We start from the raw sequence: 15,297 nt of genomic DNA on the forward strand, positions 1-15,297 counted from the left end.
CTTCCTCACACTAAAGTTTGCTATTTTTAAATTTTCTTCTAGTTATTATAAAGATTGCCAAACGTCTGATTTCCTCTTGCAGCTCTAGGATGATAGACCCTTACCTGGAAATATTTTTTTAGCAGGTCCCACCCTTGTTGAATTCTTCTCTTGCCTCTTCCTGTAATGATGATGGTATTCACCATCAAACAGAAGATCTGCACTGACCACGGCCTGGCTCACTGTGATATTGGAATATAGAAATCCTTTTTCAATGCTGTAGCAGGAATGTAGACAGACTGAACAGTTAGAAGCCCAATTCTTAGTGACTATCTGGCATCAGCAGAAAGCTGGTATTTTGGACTACAGAGTCCTCTCCTTAATACCACCAATCCGAGAAAAGATAACCTGAAGGCTAACTTACCTACCATTCAGTTCCCTGTGCCACCTTAAGCTCTTTAGCTGAGTTGACCTTTTTCTTTTAAGGTGCAGTAATCAGCTGGTCCATCCCTCCTGGTCCTTCATGTTCTTGCTGCTTTCTATTACTTACAGCTGCTGGTTGGATGGATGTAGACAGATGTGCACATGGAAGTACATGAAACAGGGGGTCAGGAGAAGGGAAACATGATGGTAAACAATAGATTCATTAGATAAAGAGCATCCCTGTAGCAGATGGAGGACTGATCAGTTTTCTAACTTTTTAAAGATCATGAGTCTTTGAGGAAGCAACAGACATTACAAAATAAACAAACCGTATTTCCTACTTTAGACTAGCTGGGCTGTTTCGTGAGAAAATTAAGAGTTTTTTTCAGTACAATTCCTTTAAGGTGGAGAAAATGCAACAAAACTTCTAACAATTGTGTCAATCTTTTTTCTCACTACTGTAAATTTTTCCCAATAATGGGTCCTCATTGGTCTTTTAGTAGGGAGTTGGAAACAACTGCAAGCAAAGGCTATTTTTAACAGGAAGTCTCCCTAAATTTTAAATATAAGTTAAAATGTGATTATTTCATTGTCAAGCACAAGAAGAACTAATTTGACCTATTCATGCAACTGTATTTTAAATGAATTTACAGATACTGGAAAGAACAACATACAGGAGAAGACACTATTTGACTGCAAGTCACAAATGTCACCAGTGGCAGCACTGCACACTCTGGCGCCAGAAGAACTGAGGAGCAGGCTTTACCATTACTTGAAGCTGAAGATGCTTAATAGAAAATAAACACTACCCTCTGCCTTCTGAGTTTTACTATTCACATAGTTTCTGAAGTACATGGCAGTGTTTTCATTTTCTAACATTCTAGACCACACAGACAGACTAAGCTTACTTGCTTTTATAGCCAATGAGCATCATAAGGTTGGCAAGTTTCAAGTACTTAGTCACCATCAATTTCCCATCTCATTGCCATTTAGACACAAGTAACACCAGTAGAATTTCCCTTTTAAATTCCGTACATCTAGCTAAATCAAAAGAAGGACAAAGGAATAAGAGGAATTACAGATAAATATGTATTAGAAAAGGGATGGGAGGGTCCCTGAAGGTCTGCACCTAGACACATTTTTTAAGTGATAACCCACGTTGGGAAAGATTCAGCAGAACCCCGATGTGATTAGGAGCACTCTCTATAGACTCAGAGAGACCTGGTTTAAAATCCTAGCTCTATGACCGTGTGACCTGGCCTGATTTTGAGCATCTCTGTGGCTCTGATTTCTCTTTTGTAAGATGAAGATGTTAATAATTCCTGCTTTATCAAATACAACTTAAAATGAGAGGTAAGGCAAGTAACATAATAACTGCCAAATAAGTGCTCTATAAGTTTTATCATCTCCTGCATATTTTAAAGTAAAATGTTCAATCTTGACATGAGATGGAATTCTACTTAAAGATGATCAAAGGTTCCCTTTGATAATCACCCACAATGGTTAAGGTTAGTGATGCTAATTTGCTTACAAATTGATTTTTACACCTAGATTATTATAACTTTGGTCATCAGAAACTTATTAGAGGGAAACGGACTTGGCCCAATGGATGGGGCATCCGCCTACCATATGGGAGGTCCACGATTCAAACCCCGGACCTCCTTGACCCGTGTGGAGCTGGCCCATGCACAGTGCTGATGCGCACAAGGAGTGCCATGCCTAGCAGGGGTGTCCCCCGCATAGGGGAGTCCCATGAGCAAGAAGTGTGCCCCATAACGAGAGCTGCCCAGCGCAAAAGAAAATGCAGCCTGCCCAAGAATGGCGCCACACACAAGGAGAGGTGACACAAGATGACACAACAAAAAAAAACACAGATTCCCAGTGCCGCTGAAAAGGACAGAAGCGGTCACAGAAGAACACACAGCAGGTGGACACAGAGAGCAGACAACTGGGGGTGTGGAGAGGGGAGAGACAAATAAAATAAATCTTTTTTAAAAAAAAACTTATTAGATATAGTCTGAGATAAATGAATGTGGAACCTTTGTCCTTATTTGAATATACTAAAGTATATAGAAAAGGAAAAACTGAATAGCCTACAAAGGAGAAAAATAAAACTACTGATGCTTTAGAAAAGAGATTCTAAGTTTAAAAGTCTAGCCTAGAGCAAAGATTCCAGGGGATGGGAACCACCTGAGACAGGAGTTTTTGAAAATAAGTTATTATATTTTAGGTTTACACAATAACTAGGGAACATTACATGCTTTTCAGAAGTTGAGAAGAGACTTGTTATGTCCTGCAATTTCAAAGAGTCCTAAACAACAAAAATTGTCTGGGATCCATCAAGGCTTTGAATGAATGGCTGGGGACTTAATCAGGGTGAAAAAATACGTGTATAATTAGCTAAGTCTAAAATTTTATACACTTGATTTTCCAAGAACGCCTCAAGTACCTAAGTCAAGGGAGTTTAGTCAGAGCCTTAATCAAAACTGATTCACTATTTAAAAAACCTGCACCCACAGTCTAAATGCCACCTGATGTTTCTGACTCACTGATAAAACAAACCTCTATTAGCCTGAAACCAGGTGGTATTCACAGCAATGCTACAATTTCAAGAATCTACCTCCTCACACCTAATAGAGTCATGCCCCAAAATTTCCATATCGAAATACATATTTTTAAATATTTTTGTTACAAAAGTCATTTTCATATCACTTTTCTATTACAGGAAGGTATCATATCAATTTTTATCATTTCAGGATACCAAAGGACTGTCATAGAAGGGAAGAAGCAGCCTGGGCTTTCAAGTATTGGAGAACTTCATAGCAGTTCTCAAATACATGAGTGGAAACAGAAAGGCAAATAACTCAAAATAGCTACTTGCCTTCAGATATAGATTGAACAAGAAAAACTAAGTTTATCTTGCAGTAAGAAGAATTTAGGTTAAGCATTGTGAACATCTTGACAAAAAAGATAGTGTAAATCACCAGAATGAAGGAGACTTGTGATCCAGCTATTTAGGCCCTTAAGAAAATGGTAAGTAAAGCTTTCTTTAAAATTAATTTAAATGGTAAACTGGGGCAATTTTATAGTTCTTCATTTAATATTCATTTTTAAAAGTTAAATACATACAGAAATCAGTGTTCAGTGACAGGTTTAGTGCTTTTATAATGATTTGAGGAAACTGGGGGTGGGGTATGAAATATGTTATGAGAGTGTGTGCGTAGTGTGGTGGCACGTCTTGAGGGTGTGACCATGATCCCCTCCAAAGAAAAAGAAAAAAAGTGAGGGGCAAAACAAGAAAAGAAAGAAAAACTTGCACTAGTCCTGAAAATAGCAAAGCTTACCTTGGTATTTCTTTTTTTTTTTTAAAGATTTATTTATTTATTTATTTAATTCCCCCCCTTCCCCCCCCCCCCCGCCCCGCCCCGGTTGTCTGTTCTCTGTGTCTATTTGCTGCGTCTTGTTTCTTTGTCCGCTTCTGTTGTTGTCAGCGGCACGGGAAGTGTGGGCGGCGCCATTCCTGGGCAGGCTGCATTCTCTTTCACGCTGGGCGGCTCTCCTTATGGGGTGCACTCCTTGTGCGTGGGACTCCCCTACGTGGGGGACACCCCTGCGTGGCACGGCACTCCTTGTGCACATCAGCACTGCGCATGGGCCAGCTCCACACGGGTCAAGGAGGCCCGGGGTTTGAACCATGGACCTCCCATGTGGTAGACGGACGTCCTAACCACTGGGCCAAGTCCGTTTCCCATCTTGGTATTTCTTAAACCAAATAGAATAAAAGTTATTTCAGGGAAACAGATGTGGCACAAGAAGTTGAGCACCTGCTTACCACACAGGATGTCCCTGGTTAGGTTCCTGATGCCTCCTAAAGAAGACAAGCAAGACAGCAAGTTGATGCAACGGACTGGTGCAGTGAGCTGAAGCAACAAAGAGATACAACAAGGAAACACAATGAGAGAAGCACAAATGGGAGCGGAGGTGGCTCAAGCCATTGGGCACCTCCCTCCCACATGAGAGGTACCAGGTTCAGTTCCTGGTATCTCCTAAAAAGGATGAGCACACAATGAACAGACACAGAGAGCAGACAGTGAGCACAAAACAACCAGGGGAGGGAGGACAATCTTTTTTAAAAGTTATTTAAGAAATATGAATTGTAGAATCACACATCTATTGCTTTAAGGACTGTAACATATACAAGACATACACCCTCCATACATATTCTCATCACAAAATTATAAATGCAATTGCACCTTTCATCAAATATTTTAATGTGAGATAAAAATAGCTCACCAAAACTCTGCTCTTCACTACAAAGTAAAATTCAGTTAGATATAAGTTTGTGTTATTATCTTTACAATAAAATATATTAATTCAATCAATAAAAACCTAACAGGGTTCAAATTGACAAGAGTCTTTCCCAAGAGAACTTCTGGTTATTTTTACTTTATGAACCCCTTGTTATGAAAAATTCAGCAAACTAAACAAATTGTCATTTTTGAGGAATAAATACCATTCGCCATTTTTAATAAATCGAAGACATACACTACTTCAAAGAGAACTTTTGACCAGGATAATATGATCAATGGCACAAACTTGAGTTTGCAGGTCCCTAGGAGTCTGCAAACTCCACAGTATTTTAGTAACTATTACTCTACAATATATTAGGTTCTAAAAATATAAAATATGGCTACTAAGAGCAAAGCAGTTTTTCTCAGACTTTCAACTTTAAACCACCCAATATTTCTTTGTCAAAATCTCAGAAATTTTCCTGAAGCTGAAATTCCACACATGGTCTCCATATCCCCAAAGAAATGCCCTTTCCAGATGAGTTCCTAAGAACAGAACTATGTTTCTTCGAAGTCAGCAAGCTATTTATAAAAACTACAGTAGCTCCCAAGGGAAGATCAATTGGCAAGTATAAAATTACTTTATAACATAGTCTAGTTGTTACTCTGAGTTTTTTAAGGGGTGGATGATAATGGTGATCAAAAAATAAGGTACATGGAATGGGATAATTTTAATGTGGGTGCTTGCCAGTACAAGACAAAAATGCTACTGTTTTAATTTTCATGATCCAATAAAAATATTTGAATCCCCAACTGAACAGACAGGTATACAAATGTGGGAAAACCAACAACGTAATTTCATTACCACAACTGCCATATGAAATTAGAAAAAACAATGTCTTAATGTAAAATATATATTCTTTAGTAATAGTAAAATATAGTTTCCTAATTTATAAGGGCTCTTTAAAATGCAAATGGTTTATATATATGCAAAAATTTTTCCACTGACTAAAATTAGATATAAAGCAATGTCTATATATACTCAATCTAAATAGTTTAACTGAATAACTTTTCTTCAAAATATTCATGTAAGCCCACAGATGATATTCAAAATCCTGTCCAACTGAAATGGCCTGTGTATATTTAAAAAAAATGGAGGCTGGCGTAAAGAACCAGGTCAGCCCAGTTGTGTGTCTCAGTTGAATACTATACCCTTTTATACCCCTTACACATGCAATAACCATATCAATTTGTATGTGTAAGAAATACCCATTGCACAGAATAGAGAGGGAAATGTATTCACTTTTAGCATAAGTTATCTATACAATCTCTGTTTATCCATCTCTGCACCTACCCTACACGACCACTGCTGCTTAGGAGCTTATATTCATGTAACAAATGTTTACTGATTGTCTACTATGAGCCAGGCACTGTGCTAGGCACAGAGGATAACAAAATGTATAAGATAAACAGAGTCTCCAGGTTCACAGACAAGCTATACTCTAGTTGGAAAAAATATATGTGTGCGTGTGTAATGTTTGGGGTTCCTTGTTTTATGTGCATAATGCTTATTATTTGCCAGATACTAATCTAATTATTTTACAATTAACACAATTGACTCATTTATGTTTGCACAATATTTGCATAGGAAAACCTAAGTAACCATTCAATAAACAATAGAAAATAACAACAGAAGAAATATTATAGAATAACACATAATTAATTGCTGTATGAATTACATGTATGTGTTTGAAAGGATATCTGTTACTGGATTAGGATAATATATTTATTCAGAGATTTACAATAGATAAAGTTAATTTTCTATCAAGTATAAAATACATATTCTAATACTAATGGTGAATATGTCTAAATTCTAGTCATTGAACTTTACCCTTTCATTCTAAGACAAACTGTACCTACACTAACTGCAAAATTCAAATGAAAACTATATTTTAAACATGAGACTTAAAGAAATTAAGGTTAATACTGTTTGAGTTCTAAAGTCCAGCATTTAAAAATCATTCCAAATTATCTTCTTTATGAAACTATCGTGCAATTTAATGAACTGGTTTGACCAAGTCAATCACAACCTTTTTACCAAAAGTACTTAATATTGAAAATCTCTTATATCTTTTTATGAGACTGTTAACTTTAATGGACTAATAAATTTATTTACTTTATTATGTTTACCAATGCATGATGCTCCTGAACCTTATGAAGATCTTCCCTTTACCAGCACAAAGACATTTAAAGCATTCACTAATTTAGATAAAAGAAGTTTCTGAGCTTCCATCAATAATACTGTCATCTATTTATTTATTTAATAAACCATTTAGTAAGCACCTTCTACAAGCAGTAAACATTTGAAGAGCACATGGCAGTCACTGCACTCCCATATTCAGGCAAGTAAGACAATTTTCTGCCCTCATGTGTGGTAGACAATGGAGAAAAACAGGCATATTCCTAGATGAAAGGAAAAGAACCAGTGGAGAGAGAGCGATTTAAGACAGAAAAGCAATGCGGGATAGCTGTTTGGAGTAGGTTTTAGAGACAATGGAGGGATAGGAGACTGTAACGTAAGTGCCAATACTGGTCTTAGAAGACATACACTATTTCCTCTGAACCTGGAGCCTAGCGACCTAGGCTGCTCAAATACCACGAATGCGCCAGTTTAAACAATGGGAATTTATTCACTCATGGTTCTGAGGCCGGGAAAATGTCCAAATCAATGCACCAATAAGGCGATGCTTTCTTCCCAAAGATCAGCTGCCAGCAATCCTTGGCTCCTCTGTCATATGACAAGGCACATGACAGTGACAGCTGGTCTCTCCCTTCTCTTCTGGATTTCTCTGATTTCCTCTTCTCGCTTCCTTGGCTTTCTCTTTCTCTGTATGAATTTCATTCTCTTACAAACACTCCAGTAAAAGGATTAAGATCCATCCTGACTGAAATGGGTCATCCCTTAAGTGAAGTAGCCTCATTAAAAGGTCCTAATTACAATGGGTTCACACGCCAGGAATGGATTAAATTTAAAAACATGTTTTTCTGGGGTACATACAGCTACAATCGTCCACACCCCAATGGGATACACGACAGAACCTGGCTGGAGAAAAAACAGTACTTCTATTTTCATGATCTTCTAGGTAAAATTTCATATTTCCTTTAATTATGAATTAAGGCAGCAAGTCACAGGATTATTACCAATACCTATGGCCTGGTCACCAGTGGAAATCACAAATATTTTCATATCATGTCACAGTTTTTACAGATATCTCAATATATGTTTATATTAATAACTAATTTGAAATCAAAGTAGCCATCCAACCTGCTTAATGCACAATGAATCACATCTATCATTATATCACATATTTTAAAAAGTATTTGAATAATTATATTTCGGTAATTGGTCTACTTTGTATGAAATTTTTTTTTTCATTGAAAATTACCTTGAGTTGAAGAGAGGGCCCGTATGCTTACACAGACTGCCAAAGGAACGATGGCAAAAAAAAAAAGGGCCCCTACTCTGAAACATGAAGGAAAGAATTTAAAAAATAAAGGCAGTGAGGAGGATGTTGTACTCACCCTCCATCATTCCAACTCTTTAATCAAAGTCTGTGTGCATGGTGCCTGGTGGGGTGTGGGGATGAAGACTGAAAGAAGGACATCAATAGGAACTAGGAGGAAGGAAGAGAAGCAAATCATGGGACAATCCTTTATGTGCTGTGGGTTTTAACTACAGGTTTGGAACAAATGGAGAAAAGTATACAATATATGCGAGGACAGGCAGCAGCTGTTCTGAAAGTCCTTTAACCACAAGCCTTTCACTTTCTTGCTAGAAATGCTTTCTCTCCCCAGCCCTTCCTGACTTCTTGTTCCCGCTCCCTTCACACTCTGTCCAGGACAGCCTACAGAAACTAATAAAAGAAAATAAACATTCATGCACACCCCAAATAAACGTCTTATTTATTAGGCACCACCACACCTAATTAACAACCTGCATCTGTGCCCATACACTAAGCCTTTCCTCTTAACTAAAAAACTAACACCACATTCTGCTAAGGCCACACAGCCCACTCCCCTTTACCAATGGATCCCCCTCCTCTGGCCTAGTCAAGGGTTGTTACAGCAGCTCTTCCACACGCTCTTCTGTATCCTTCTACTGGATCATTACCATGCTGTTTTAATAACTTTCATTTAAAAACATCATCAAAAAAGTAAAGCAAAATGCAAAATCTTTCCTTGACTGCATTTCCTACTTCAGTTACCATTCACTTCTCAGCTCCCTTTTTCTTGAAGAGAACTGTCTACACTTGCTGCCTGGAATTCTATCTCTCCTTTGGCCCTCTTGAAACAATCCCTGCCAGGCTTTCTCTCAACACTCCAGCCTGCTTTTTGTCAAAGTTACCAGTTGACCTTCCTGTAGCAGATCTTTTTTTTTTTTTAAGACGTATTTATTTTGTATTTATTTCTCTCCCTTCCCCTAACCCCCAGTTGTCTGCTCTCTGTGTCCATCCGCTGTGTGTTCTTCTGTGTCCGCTTCTATTCTTGTCAGCGGCACGGGAATCTGTGTCTCTTTTTGTTGCATCATCTTGCTGTGTCAGCTCTCCATGTGTGCGGTGCCATTCTTGGGCAACCTGCACTTTCTTTCGAGGTGGGCGGCTCTCCTTACGGGGCACACTCCTTGTGCATGGGGCTCCCCTACCCGTGGGACACCCCTGTGTGGCATGGCACTCCTTGCGCGCATCAGCACTGCGCATGGGCCAGCTCCACACGGGTCAAGGAGGCCCTGGGTTTGAACCGCGGACCTCCCATGTAGTAAGCAGACACCCTATCTATGTATCTATGGATACATTGGGCCAAGGCCACTTCCCTCATGTTACACTTTTGATTAAAACATTTCAGTAGACTTCCCATATCAGTAAAATAAAAGGTAAGATGCTTATGATTGCCTCTAAGACCTGACATGATCTACTTGCCTGTTACGCCTCTAACACCCCCTTACTGCCCTCCCTGCATAATCAGTCCACTCCAGGTACACAGAGCTCCTAGCTGTTCTTCAAGCATGTCAGTCATGTTCCTGCCATAGGTTCCTCCACTTACTCACTCTGCCAGACCAGTTGTCTCCCAATATAAAATGAATCACACGTCATTCCTGATAAGAAAATCACTGCACTATTTAATTCCCTGATATAACTTTTTTTTTCTCTTTTGTGCTTTGTCACAGAAAAATGTCCCAGTTGTATACTCTATGGAGATTAGTTGTAGGAAATTGATATATATAGCAGTTCAATGAATTTTAATTTTCCTCCTAAAAAATTACTTTCATAGATTCAGTGAGAAAGCCTAACTGAATTTTAGCCCTACCTTTCTTTCAGTTCCTAAACGAATTCTAGTTAGAACCCCATTTGTTTATTAGTACTTCAACTATATTAAATTGGACATTTTTTATGATTACTTTCACTGCAATTTCCAAGACATACAGTTGTTGTGTTTTTTTTAATATATTTGATAAGGTAACAAAGATTAAACACCAACTCCTAGGAGAGAAAATAATTTTTCCATATCCCTTTCCTAAACCCTTATCCTCTATTAAGTCAAAACAATAACACTAACTCACAGTATTTCTACTTAAAGGAATACATGTAAATGGACCTGATTCAAATCTTTTGAATTTTAACTACAAACTGGTTTTGTAAATTTGAAATACAAAATATAAATGAGTAGAAACTTTAGATTGTAACTGAAACAAATAATAAGATTTCCCTTAGTGTTTGAAAGTGATATTTCTTAAAATAAGAATTCTTCGGTTATTACCAATCTCAGGGTGGCAACCTAGGTTATTTTTCTAACCTAACAAATTTAGCCTAGCATAAATATCCTATCTTATAACTTTCTACTCAAATATTCACTTTAAATTGTGTAGTTTTTCTATGAAATTCCATGTTGTATATTATTTTATAACATTCTAATTATCAACACTGTGCTATGATTTTTTTCTCATCCTTTAGTGTTACATTCTATTTTGCTCTCCTCTTAGTTGGCAACAGCAGAAAAGTCTTATAAGAAGCTAAACCAGAAGAACCAGCACAATTACTAATCTAATTTTTTTTCTTCCTTCCTCTCTGATTTTCCCTGAAGGGCACAGGTAGAAATATATGGCTTCTAGGTTCTGGCCCACTATTATGCTCTCAGCCACACTCATTAATCTTATCAATTGGCACTCCTGATTAGTGAAAAACATGACTCACTGAGAATTATCCAGAGATCAATATGAAATTGATTTGGAATACAGAGCCACTACCACTTTCTCTTTTTCAACAGGTTTTTCCTCCCTACAGCAAAATCCTGCATCAAATTAGATTGCCACTGTCAGGGAGTGTGTGTGAGCTCCAGAGACAGAGACAAAGAGGATGGAAGAGAGGGAGAGCCCTGGCTGACCTCCATTCTCCGTAGTTTTCTGCACACGCTCTCCTACGAGATTCGTTTGGAGATGACTGCCCTCTTTCCAACCTCCCACACCCCATCCCTCTGGCACAGAGATGAGGTCAGGGCTGGGGAACCGATTTGGGTCTACCACACATTCTTCTCTGTTAGAAATAAAGAAATCTGTAACAGAGACATTGACCAGAGTTAAGTAATCTACTTGCAGGAGTGGGGCAGGACACAAAGAGCAAAGAGTAATCGAGAATGGAAATCAAAGTAGATGATCCACATTGAAAAGAGATGATCCAAAACAGAAAGGTTCTGTTTACATTTAACATTTCTTCAGTTTCTGGTTTAGGACTTTTAAAAATGCCCCCCAAAGGAAGAAATGGAGAACTTCTGCAGTCCCAGCTCTTCCTTCTCTACTCCAAACAGACTGGAAGTGTGTAATGGAATTGACAGAGACGTGAGGTGAGTACCCAAGACAATGGAGGTGAAGATGAGAGGAGACAAAATGAAGCTTAAGATTTTTCAGGCCACGTATTCCTTACCAAAGCACAACTGAATTTCATTCACCACACTTCTTTTGAAAAGAGTAGTTAATGCTTACAAAATTGGTTTTTTTAAGAGTTTTAAATATAATTTATCATTAAATATAGTAAACACATAAGAACCAAATGGTAAATCTCAGCACCCAATATTCTGATTAGTTAAAATACACTTTTCTAAAACTCCAGCATATTAAGACCAACATAACAACAAGGATAAAAGAACCCCAGTCGTATTATGTTATCGCTGAAAAATGGCACCATTACCATTCATTTGAAGTTAGACACCTGAAAGGAACCTGGGCAAAAGGAGCACATCAAAGACCTAGTGAAGCAGGACTTCAAAAAGTATAGCACAGTTGTGAGCTGCCAGGAAAAAGCCTGCTCTGATGCCAGGACTCAGACATAGGGCTGGCCATTCCATCTGAAACTAGGAAAGACTATGAGCACACTCACCACAAGCTGTTTTGGTAATGCCCTTCCACAGACCTACATGCATAGGATTACTTTTTATCAATAGAACTAAGGAGCAGCACAGTGTGCAGTTTATATCATGAACCTCAGAGTCACGGTGCCTGGGTTCTACAGCCTATTTACCAGGTATATGACTTTGGGCAATTTATTTACTTACCCTGGAACTTAGGTTTTCAGCAGTACCTATAGTATAGAATTGTTAGAAGTCCTAAATGTGATAATGTCTGTAAACATTAAAACAGTACCTAGCACATACTATGCCTTACTCCTGCTTGAAAATAATTAGGAGTTTTTCTTCATGATCCATGTCTCTTGTGATGTCTGGATATCAAAGTAAATGGACAACTTTTCTAAAAACAGACATATACATATAGTGTGTATGTATTGTGTGTGTGTGTGTGTGTGTGTAAAATAAAAATACTGTTACATCTAAAAGGTACTGAACCGGTCTGTGAGGCATTTTTAACAATGAAGATAAATTCATTTTTTCTTTTGGTCATTTTTCATTGTGTAATTATATCAGAGAAAACCTGGGGCAAGAGTTCAATTCTAGTTTTTAAAATGTCCTGAGCATAATTAGAGCTACTAAACACATTTGAAGACTAAGTTTAATGACCTAAGTTATAAGGTCTGTTAAAAAATAAAGTATCCTGAGATATTTTACCATGGTTACCAATTATCCAAAATGTGGTTAGTTCCAAAGAATGAATTTATTAATAAAAGTGAATTTCTCGATAGCTTACCCTTTAGATGAACAATATTTTATGAAAATCATGGCTTAGAAATATATCCAGGACATAGAATTTAGTAAATATTTTTCAGTATTCTTTTTACTTTATATACCAAATATGTTTTTGAATTAAGGTGTCCATTAATTTAAAATTATGTAAGATTTGTTTTTATATATACACCTAGGTACCTAAAGGTATGGGAAGTCACAGATTAAACCACAGCTTTGGATCATTAAATTTTACTCAAATACTTAAACGAAATTCTTGATTTTACTAAATATATTATGGAGTATAATGTAAAATTATAATCAATATTTGATACAAATAGGACACAAAAAAAAGTTTGTGCTTAAGGCTAACTATCCAAGGTCACTGGGGTGTGTGTTCACTCTCCTCTCCCATTGGCACTGTAGGAGAACTCTTGGTTGTATCACCAGTGTCTGTTTTCCCCTGCACAACAAGCCCTAGTTTCTCCTGGGAGACACATGTAATCCCAGGGATCCTAACTCCATTCTCGGACCCAAGAGATGGAGTTCGCAATCCAGCTACCGTCTAATTAGAGAGTGTCTCAACACTCTCACTAGAACCTCTGGGCCAAATGCATTAGCTCTTGCTCTGGACAATAGGGCATGAAGATGTAAGGCAATGAGGTCATCCCACCTGGGAATGGCACAAACATAAAGAGGAGGGCAAAGTCCAGAGTATCTAAGAGAACAAAGCTTGAGCCAGGTAACAGGCTAAGTCTCAGGATCAAAACAAGCTAAAGCCTGTTAACATTGAACTTTTTAATTTTGTGGGCCAGTGTAATTTTCATAGTTTAGGACAATTTGGAATGCATTTTCTATAATATATAAACAATACTGTGAAGAAACTGAAAAAAAACAAAACACTGACTTAGGAAAGGAAGCACAAGTTTTAGCATACATTAATATTTTCTGTTACTCAAGTCAGTACCTAACTTTCTATCATCACACACTTTTCTTCCTCCTCTCCCACCACTTGTGCTCGACATTAAGAATTCCTATCAGCAGTCTCCCGGTGCCCTCCTCATCCTCTTCACTAACATCATGCTCCAGTTCCTGTTTGGATTTACTTTAGGCAACATGGTTGGAATGTATCTGGCTCAAAGCTATGACATACTTAGCACAGCTAAAAAATTTGAAGATATCAAAAAGGACCTGGATGCCAAGAAGAAATCCCCTAGTTCCTGAGGCCAACTCCAGCTGACTTCTGGATACATTGATTCTACTGTCCCTGAAGGGCTCCATTACCATGTGAACCAAAAGCTTTTGTTTTAATCTTCAGCCTCAGCATGAATTTAGTAGTATCTTCTTCTTTGGGATTTCTACAATGTCTTTAAGAGAAAAATTGATGAGTTTTGTATAGCTGATACAAATAATGCTAACTTCACAATTACAATGAGTGCCTGTTAAGCATCTGGTACTAAATTATGTTGTTTCAAAGTAATTAAAATTAATATCTAGAAGCCAGTTTCTAGTGAATTATCATTTATTGTACACTATTGTAAGGCAGCTCCACAGTTGTTCATTTAACCAATAAATCAATTTCTTCTTTATTAACTGATAAATTAAATCCTGAGAACCCTGTCAGGAACAGGGGAATTTTAAAAGTATGTAAAATAATGGTCTTTGTCCTCATTAGAATTAAGTCTATTTAGTACCCACATTTTTCCTTAATGATATATTTAATCTAGTTCTTCTCCCTCAAAAAAATCATACTTTAAGAAATAACAGGTGCATCGGACATTACACATTATGTAAGCAAGAAGTTGTCTATAACGGAAATTTTATGCCTTTTCACATTTAAACAATGTATATACGTTATAACTTTATAGAGATTCTTATAAGAAAAATTTGGCCCAAATATTTAATAAAATCAGCACCTCAAGAAGGAAAATTTCTGCTTCTTTCTGCAATTTAGGTGTTTGTTTTCTCGTTCAATCAGCAATGTCCCTTGTAATTTGTCAAATGTATAATTAGTACATATTTTATTCAAATTTTAAAAACATGTTTGGATAGGTAACTTTTCCCATGGGTCAAGACACAAAAGTGATTCAGTGCAAAGGGCCTCTCCACCTCTGTCCTAGTTCCTACTTCCTGTCTTCGGAGGTATTCAGTTACCGGTTTCCTGTATGTTTTTCCAGAAAGGTTCTTTGTCTAAGCAAATACATATATGTGTGCATGGCTGTTTTTAGACAAAAGCTATCAAACCATATATAAAGAAAAGAAAAAGAATTCCTATAATTCATGTCCATTACTTCCTTAATTAAGCATCTTAAAACTTCCAAGACCCAGTTTTATGGTAAAATCAGCCCTAGATTCCTCTAGTACAATTGGAATGAAGCTTCACTTGTTTCTTTTGTTACATTTCTTGCCATCTATATTCTATGAACCTCGGAATCATATGCTT

At 37.4% G+C, this 15,297-nt stretch overlaps 1 protein-coding gene across 5 annotated transcripts in view; it reads right to left on the reverse strand.

Annotated features, from left to right (window-relative positions):
- BMPR1B (bone morphogenetic protein receptor type 1B) overlaps positions 1–15,297 on the reverse strand; it is a 437,941-nt gene that overhangs the window by 323,222 nt on the left and 99,422 nt on the right. The window contains exon 2 of one of the 5 annotated variants that reach the window (XM_071215539.1): positions 8,274–8,365. The exons of the other annotated variants lie outside the window; for them this stretch is intronic. The gene's annotated coding sequence lies outside the window, so the exon portion shown is untranslated. The remainder of the gene's footprint in view (positions 1–8,273; positions 8,366–15,297) is intronic. 5 annotated transcript variants of the gene reach the window in all.

The sequence above is a fragment of the Dasypus novemcinctus genome, chromosome 1, assembly GCF_030445035.2.
Source record: "Dasypus novemcinctus isolate mDasNov1 chromosome 1, mDasNov1.1.hap2, whole genome shotgun sequence".
In the NCBI taxonomy this organism is placed as follows: domain Eukaryota; kingdom Metazoa; phylum Chordata; class Mammalia; order Cingulata; family Dasypodidae; genus Dasypus; species Dasypus novemcinctus.